This window comes from Cupressus sempervirens, chromosome 1, assembly GCF_028749045.1.
Source record: "Cupressus sempervirens isolate cs-2001-9-10 chromosome 1, ASM2874904v1, whole genome shotgun sequence".
In the NCBI taxonomy this organism is placed as follows: Eukaryota; Viridiplantae; Streptophyta; class Pinopsida; order Cupressales; family Cupressaceae; genus Cupressus; species Cupressus sempervirens.
The window spans coordinates 611,224,601-611,233,230 of NC_143118.1; positions in this window are offsets into that span (position 1 = coordinate 611,224,601).

Genomic DNA, 8,630 nt, shown 5'->3' on the forward strand with positions numbered 1-8,630 from the left:
GAGCGAGCCTCGCACTAATAGCTTATATAGGAGAGGTGGTTGCCGCGAGCCTCTCCCGTGCCCCTCTCATTGATTCAACGCCGGTGTCAAGGCGGATGGATATGTCGGATTTTGAAACGGTGGACGCCGACGTTGAATCAATTAGAGGGGCATGAAGCCCACCCTGGATGTGCTATTCCTCGACTCTCCTTTAAATCATGTTTTCTTCTCGCTCAGCTTGGCGCAATTTCGGAAAAAGGTTTTGGCAGCGGTTGCCATCCCTCACCGCGTCTACTTGGTGATTTTAAAACTCGATCTAAAACGGGAGCCCTCGCCTAGCACCTCCGTCCGGTGTTGCTCGGGTATTGCATAAAATTATGCCAACGGCGCGAATCCCCCAACGAATGCCTACGCTTGGACCCTCTCTTAGATCACCTTCTTCGATCACTCGACCGACGCAACTACGGAAGAGACTTGGCAGCGGTTGCCATTCTACAGCGCGTCTGTTCAGCGATTTCGAAGTTGATCTAATGGCGAGCCCTTGTCTCTAGCCATGAGGTGGGTGCTTGGCGCTCTAGCAAAATTTTTTGCGTGCCTATCGCGGCTACAATGGGAGAGGTGGTTGCCGCGAGCCTCTCCCGTGCCCCCCTCATTGATTCAACGCCGCTGTCAGGGCGGATGGATATGTCGGATTTCGAAACGGTGGACGCCGACGTTGAATCAATTAGAGGGGCATGAAGCCCACCCTCGAGGGTGCTATTCCTGGACTCTCCTTTAGATCATGTTTTCTTGTCACTCAGCTGGCGCAATTTCGGAAAAAGGTTTGGCAGCGGTTGCCAGCCCTCACCGCGTCTACTCGGTGATTTTAAAACTCGATCTAAAACGGGAGCCCTCGTCTAGCACCTCCGTCCGGTGTTGCTCGGGTATTGCATAAATTTATGCCATCGGCGCGAATCCCCCAACGAATGCCTATGCTTGGACCCTCTCTTAGATCACCTTCTTCGATCACTCGACCGACGCAACTACGGAAGAGACTTGGCAGCGGTTGCCATTCTATAGCGCGTCTGTTCAGCGATTTCGAAGTTGATCTAATGGCGAGCCCTTGTCTCTAGGCATGAGGTGGGTGCTTGGCGCTCTAGCAAAACTTTTTGCGTGCCTATCGCGGCTACAACGGGAGAGGTGGTTGCCGCGAGCCTCTCCCGTGCCCCCCTCATTGATTCAACGCCGCTGTCAGGGCGGATGGATATGTCGGATTTTGAAACGGTGGATGGCGACGTTGAATCAATTAGAGGGGCATGAAGCCCACCCTCGAGGGTGCTATTCCTGGTCTCTCCTTTAGATCATGTTTTCTTGTCACTCAGCTGGCGCAATTTCGGAAAAAGGTTTGGCAGCGGTTGCCAGCCCTCACCGCGTCTACTCGGTGATTTTAAAACTCGATCTAAAACGGGAGCCCTCGTCTAGCACCTCCGTCCGGTGTTGCTCGGGTATTGCATAAATTTATGCCATCGGCGCGAATCCCCCAATGAATGCCTACGCTTGGACTCTCTCTTAGATCACCTTCTTCGATCACTCGACCGACGCAACTACGGAAGAGACTTGGCAGCGGTTGCCATTCTACAGCGCGTCTGTTCAGCGATTTCGAAGTTGATCTAATGGCGAGCCCTTGTCTCTAGCCATGAGGTGGGTGCTTGGCGCTCTAGCAAAATTGTTTGCGTGCCTATCGCGGCTACAACGGGAGAGGCGGTTGCCGCGAGCCTCTCCCGTGCCCCCCTCATTGATTCAACGCCGCTGTCAGGGCGGATGGATATGTCGGATTTTGAAACGGTGGACGGCGACGTTGAATCAATTAGAGGGGCATGAAGCCCACCCTCGAGGGTGCTATTCCTGGGCTCTCCTTTAGATCATGTTTTCTTGTCACTCGGCTGGCGCAATTTCGGAAAAAGGTTTGGCAGCGGTTGCCAGCCCTCACCGCGTCTACTAGGTGATTTTAAAACTCGATCTAAAACGGGAGCCCTCGTCTAGCACCTCCGTCCGATGTTGCTCGGGTATTGCATAAATTTATGCCATCGGCGCGAATCCCCCAACGAATGCCTACGCTTGGACCCTCTCTTAGATCACCTTCTTCGATCACTCGACCGACGCAACTACGGAAGAGACTTGGCAGCGGTTGCCATTCTACAGTGCGTCTGTTCAGCGATTTCGAAGTTGATCTCATGGCGAGCCCTTGTCTCTAGGCATGAGGTGGGTGCTTGGCGCTCTAGCAAAATTTTTTTGCGTGCCTATCGCGGCTACAAGGGGAGAGGTGGTTGCCGCGAGCCTCTCCCGTGCCCCCCTCATTGATTCAACGCCGCTGTCAGGGCGGATGGATATGTCGGATTTTGAAACGGTGGACGGCGACGTTGAATCAATTAGAGGGGCATGAAGCCCACCCTCGAGGGTGCTATTCCTGGACTCTCCTTTAGATCATGTTTTCTTGTCACTCAGCTGGCGCAATTTCGGAAAAAGGTTTGGCAGCGGTTGCCAGCCCTCACCGCATCTACTCGGTGATTTTAAAACTCGATCTAAAACGGGAGCCCTCGTCTAGCACCTCCGTCCGGTGTTGCTCGGGTATTGCATAAATTTATGTCATCGGCGCGAATCCCCCAACGAATGCCTATGCTTGGACCCTCTCTTAGATCACCTTCTTCGATCACTCGACCGACGCAACTACGGAAGAGACTTGGCAGCGGTTGCCATTCTACAGCGCGTCTGTTCAGCGATTTCGAAGTTGATCTAATGGCGAGCCCTTGTCTCTAGCCATGAGGTGGGTGCTTGGCGCTCTAGCAAAATTTTTTGCGTGCCTATCGCGGCTACAACGGGAGAGGTGGTTGCCGCGAGCCTCTTCCGTGCCCCCCTCATTGATTCAACGCCGCTGTCAGGGCGGATGGATATGTCGGATTTTGAAACGGTGGACGCCGACGTTGAATCAATTAGAGGGGCATGAAGCCCACCCTCGAGGGTGCTATTCCTGGGCTCTCCTTTAGATCATGTTTTCTTGTCACTCAGCTGGCGCAATTTCGGAAAAAGGTTTGGCAGCGGTTGCCAGCCCTCACCGCTTCTACTTGGTGATTTTAAAACTCGATCTAAAACGGGAGCCCTCGTCTAGCACCTCCGTCCGGTGTTGCTCGGGTAATGCATAAATTTATGCCATCGGCGCGAATCCCCCAACGAATGCCTACGCCTGGACCCTCTCTTAGATCACCTTCTTCGATCACTCGACCGACGCAACTACGGAAGAGACTTGGCAGCGGTTGCCATTCTACAGCGCGTCTGTTCAGCGATTTCGAAGTTGATCTAATGGCGAGCCCTTGTCTCTAGGCATGAGGTGGGTGCTTGGCGCTCTAGCAAAATTTTTTTGCGTGCCTATCGCGGCTACAAGGGGAGAGGTGGTTTCCGCGAGCCTCTCCCGTGCCCCCCTCATTGATTCAACGCCGCTGTGAGGGCGGATGGATATGTCGAATTTTGAAACGGTGGACGGCGACGTTGAATCAATTAGATGGGCATGAAGCCCACCCTCGAGGGTGCTATTCCTGGACTCTCCTTTAGATCATGTTTTCTTGTCACTCAGCTGGCGCAATTTCGGAAAAAGGTTTGGCAGCGGTTGCCAGCCCTCACCGCGTCTACTCGGTGATTTTAAAACTCGATCTAAAACGGGAGCCCTCGTCTAGCACCTCCGTCCGGTGTTGCTCGGGTATTGCATAAATTTATGCCATCGGCGCGAATCCCCCAACGAATGCCTACGCTTGGACCCTCTATTAGATCACCTTCTTCGATCACTCGACCGACGCAACTACGGAAGAGACTTGGCAGCGGTTGCCATTCTACAGCGCGTCTGTTCAGCGATTTTGAAGTTGATCTAATGGCGAGCCCTTGTCTCTAGCCATGAGGTGGGTGCTTGGCGCTCTAGCAAAATTTTTTGCGTGCCTATCGCGGCTACAACGGGAGAGGTGGTTGCCGCGAGCCTCTCCCGTGCCCCCCTCATTGATTCAATGCCGCTGTCAGGGCGGATGGATATGTCGGATTTTGAAACGGTGGACGGCGACGTTGAATCAATTAGAGGGGCATGAAGCCCACCCTCGAGGGTGCTATTCCTGGACTCTCCTTTAGATCATGTTTTCTTGTCACTCAGCTGGCGCAATTTCGGAAAAAGGTTTGGCAGCGGTTGCCAGCCCTCACCGCGTCTACTTGGTGATTTTAAAACTCGATCTAAAACGGGAGCCCTCGTCTAGCACCTCCGTCCGGTGTTGCTCGGGTATTGCATAATTTTTTGCTATCAGCGCGAAACCCCCAACGAATCCCTAGCCTTGGACTCTCTCTTAGGTCACCTTCTTCGATCACTCGACCGACGCAATTACGGAAGAGGCTTGGCAGCGGTTGCCATTCCACAGCGCGTCTGTTCAGCGATTTCGAAGTTGATCTACTAATGGCGAGCCCTTGTCTAGCCATGAGGTGGGTGCTTGGGGCTCTAGCAATTTTTTGTGTGCCTATCGCGGCTACAATGGGAGCTTTGGTACCAAAAGTTCTCGTCGACCCTCCCCAATAGAAATCAGTGCTGGTGTTCGCGAAAGACACGTTATTCGGATTTTTGGAATATTGGCACCAGCATCGTTTCTATTGGGAGGGCCGTGAAGCCATCCCGATTTTGCTATGCGAGGGCTCGCCCCCCAGAGTCGTTCTCTACGCAACAACTTCTTTGGCACAAAATTTTCAGAATGGTTCGGCAGCGGTTGTCGTTCCAATGGTGCCGTTGTGGTGGTTGCCTGGGCAGCGATCTGAAGGGCGACCCGTCGTCTAGCAGTTGGCCTGCGCATCACGAGTGACAAGGGAGCCTTTGTTATCGGAAGCTCCCCGTGGCCATTCGATTAGAAGAGCCATTGCTTGTTTGAGCAAGGACGAATGCAGCCTCGGATTCCAAACGAAATCAACGATTTCGGATCCTATATAAGAGCGGAATGAAGCAGCAGCACAGCCCGTTTGCTATGCGCGGCTCCCCAAAGTTGCTCTTCTTTCTCACTCCATTGCCACAATTTCGGGAGTTGTTCGACAGCGGTTGTCGTTCCAATGTGTCATTGCGGTGATCTGGAGAGCGATGCTAAGGGCGGGAGCTTGTGTCTAGAATTTGGGATGTTTGTGCGAGCGAGCAGGGGAGCTTCTCTTATCGGAACCTCTCCGTGGCCTTTGAATATATAGACCCAGTGCCGACGATATCGATGGATGCGAGCCCTTGGATTCCAAATTTGTCCACAGCTGACATTGGTTTTTGTGAGAGATGGGCACGAAAGCACATCCCGATTGCTACGCGGGAGCTCCCTAAGGTCGCCTCTGTGCCAACTCGGTCGGCACAACATTGGGAATGGTTCGACAGCAGTTTACGTTCCAATGTGTCATCGGGGGATGTCTTGGAAAGTGGTCTTTCTTTCAAGGGCGAGCTCGCGTCTAGACCTTGGATTGTGCGTCGCGTCACAAGTGAATGGGGAGATCTCTCTGTGAACGGCGGCATGGTGATTGCAAGAGAAAATTGACTTTAGTCGGAGCCATTGGCCTCGGGCCATTGTGACGGCCTCGCAATTTCTCTTTAATTGCAACCTATGTTTGCGCAGTAGCAGAGTTTGCATGTAAGATGGGCCTTGTTGTCGAGAGTTCCAGGAGATGACCTCCGGAACTTTTGGATTGGGGGCCCCTTCAAGGTGAAATTCATCCAGTTGATCGGATGAGCTCGATGACCATTTCAGTCCCTCGGCTCCATGAACTCACATCTCCTAACCGATGACAATCTTTTGCTCCTCTGCCGACCCCATAAAAAATTGGGTCGTGAATGGCTGTTTGGTAGGAATTTTAAAGGATTTGGATTTTTAAGGCGGATGTCGGTGTGTTCGCTAATTTCTAATGCAGAGCGAGCCTCGCACTAATAGCTTATATAGGAGAGGTGGTTGCCGCGAGCCTCTCCCGTGCCCCTCTCATTGATTCAACGCCGGTGTCAAGGCGGATGGATATGTCGGATTTTGAAACGGTGGACGCCGACGTTGAATCAATTAGAGGGGCATGGAGCCCACCCCGGATGTGCTATTCCTCGACTCTCCTTTAGATCATGTTTTCTTCTCACTCAGCTGGCGCAATTTCGGAAAAGGGTTTGGCAGCGGTTGCCATCCCTCACCGCGTCTACTCGGTGATTTTAAAACTCGATCTAAAACGGGAGCCCTCGTCTAGCACCTCCGTCCGGTGTTGCTCGGGTATTGCATAAATTTATGCCATCGGCGCGAATCCCCCAACGAAAGCCTACGCTTGGACCCTCTCTTAGATCACCTTCTTCGATCACTCGACCGACGCAACTACGGAAGAGACTTGGCAGCGGTTGCCATTCTACAGCGCGTCTGTTCAGCGATTTCGAAGTTGATCTCATGGCGAGCCCTTGTCTCTAGGCATGAGGTGGGTGCTTGGCGCTCTAGCAAAATTTTTTTGCGTGCCTATCGCGGCTACAAGGGGAGAGGTGGTTGCCGCGAGCCTCTCCCGTGCCCCCCTCATTGATTCAACGCCGCTGTCAGGGCGGATGGATATGTCGGATTTTGAAATGGTGGACGGCGACGTTGAATCAATTAGAGGGGCATGAAGCCCACCCTCGAGGGTGCTATTCCCGGACTCTCCTTTAGATCATGTTTTCTTGTCACTCAGCTGGCGCAATTTCGGAAAAAGGTTTGGCAGCGGTTGGCAGCCCTCACCGCGTCTACTCGGTGATTTTAAAACTCGATCTAAAACGGGAGCCCTCGTCTAGCACCTCCGTCCGGTGTTGCTCGGGTATTGCATAAATTTATGCCATCGGCGCGAATCCCCCAACGAATGCCTACGCTTGGACCCTCTCTTAGATCACCTTCTTCGATCACTCGACCGACGCAACTACGGAAGAGACTTGGCAGCGGTTGCCATTCTACAGCGCGTCTGTTCAGCGATTTCGAAGTTGATCTAATGGCGAGCCCTTGTCTCTAGGCATGAGGTGGGTGCTTGGCGCTCTAGCAAAATTTTTTGCGTGCCTATCGCGGCTACAACGGGAGGGGTGGTTGCCGCGAGCCTCTCCCGTGCCCCCCTCATTGATTCAACGCCGCTGTCAGGGCGGATGGATATGTCGGATTTTGAAACGGTGGACGGCGACGTTGAATCAATTGGAGGGGCATGAAGCCCACCCTCGAGGGTGCTATTCCTGGACTCTCCTTTAGATCATGTTTTCTTGTCACTCAGCTGGCGCAATTTCGGAAAAAGGTTTGGCAGCGGTTGCCAGCCCTCACCGCGTCTACTCGGTGATTTTAAAACTCGATCTAAAACGGGAGCCCTCGTCTAGCACCTCCGTCCGGTGTTGCTCGGGTATTGCATAAATTTATGCCATCGGCGCGAATCCCCCAATGAATGCCTACGCTTGGACCCTCTCTTAGATCACCTTCTTCGATCACTCGACCGACGCAACTACGGAAGAGACTTGGCAGCGGTTGCCATTCTACAGCGCGTCTGTTCAGCGATTTCGAAGTTGATCTAATGGCGAGCCCTTGTCTCTAGGCATGAGGTGGGTGCTTGGCGCTCTAGCAAAATTTTTTGCGTGCCTATCGCGGCTACAACGGGAGAGGTGGTTGCCGCGAGCCTCTCCCGTGCCCCCCTCATTGATTCAACGCCGCTGTCAGGGCGGATGGATATGTCGGATTTTGAAACGGTGGACGGCGACGTTGAATCAATTAGAGGGGCATGAAGCCCACCCTCGAGGGTGCTATTCCTGGACTCTCCTTTAGATCATGTTTTCTTGTCACTCAGCTGGCGCAATTTCGGAAAAAGGTTTGGCAGCGGTTGCCAGCCCTCACCGCGTCTACTTGGTGATTTTAAAACTTGATCTAAAACGGGAGCCCTCGTCTAGCACCTCCGTCCGGTGTTGCTCGGGTAATGCATAAATTTATGCCATCGGCGCGAATCCCCCAACGAATGCCTACGCTTGGACCCTCTCTTAGATCACCTTCTTCGATCACTCGATCGACGCAACTACGGAAGAGACTTGGCAGCGGTTGCCATTCTACAGCGCGTCTGTTCAGCGATTTCGAAGTTTTGATCTAATGGCGAGCCCTTGTCTCTAGGCATGAGGTGGGTGCTTGGCGCTCGAGCAAAATTTTTTGCGTGCCTATCGCGGCTACGATGGGAGAGGTGGTTGCCGCGAGCCTCTCCCGTGCCCTCCTCATTGATTCAACGCCGCTGTCAGGGCGGATGGAAATGTCGGATTTTGAAACGGTGGACGGCGACGCTGAATCAATTAGAGGGGCATGAAGCCCACCCTCGAGGGTGCTATTCCTGGACTCTCCTTTAGATCATGTATTCTTGTCACTCAGCTGGCGCAATTTCGGAAAAAGGTTTGGCAGCGGTTGCCAGCCCCTCACCGCGTCTACTTGGTGATTTTAAAACTCGATCTAAAACGGGAGCCCTCGTCTTGCACCTCCGTCCGGTGTTGCTCGGGTATTGCACAAATTTTTGCCATCGGCGTGAATCCCCCAACGAATGCCTACACGCTTGGACCCTCTCTTAGATCACCTTCTTCGATCACTCGACCGACGCAATTACGGAAGAGACTTGGCAGCGGTTGCCATTCT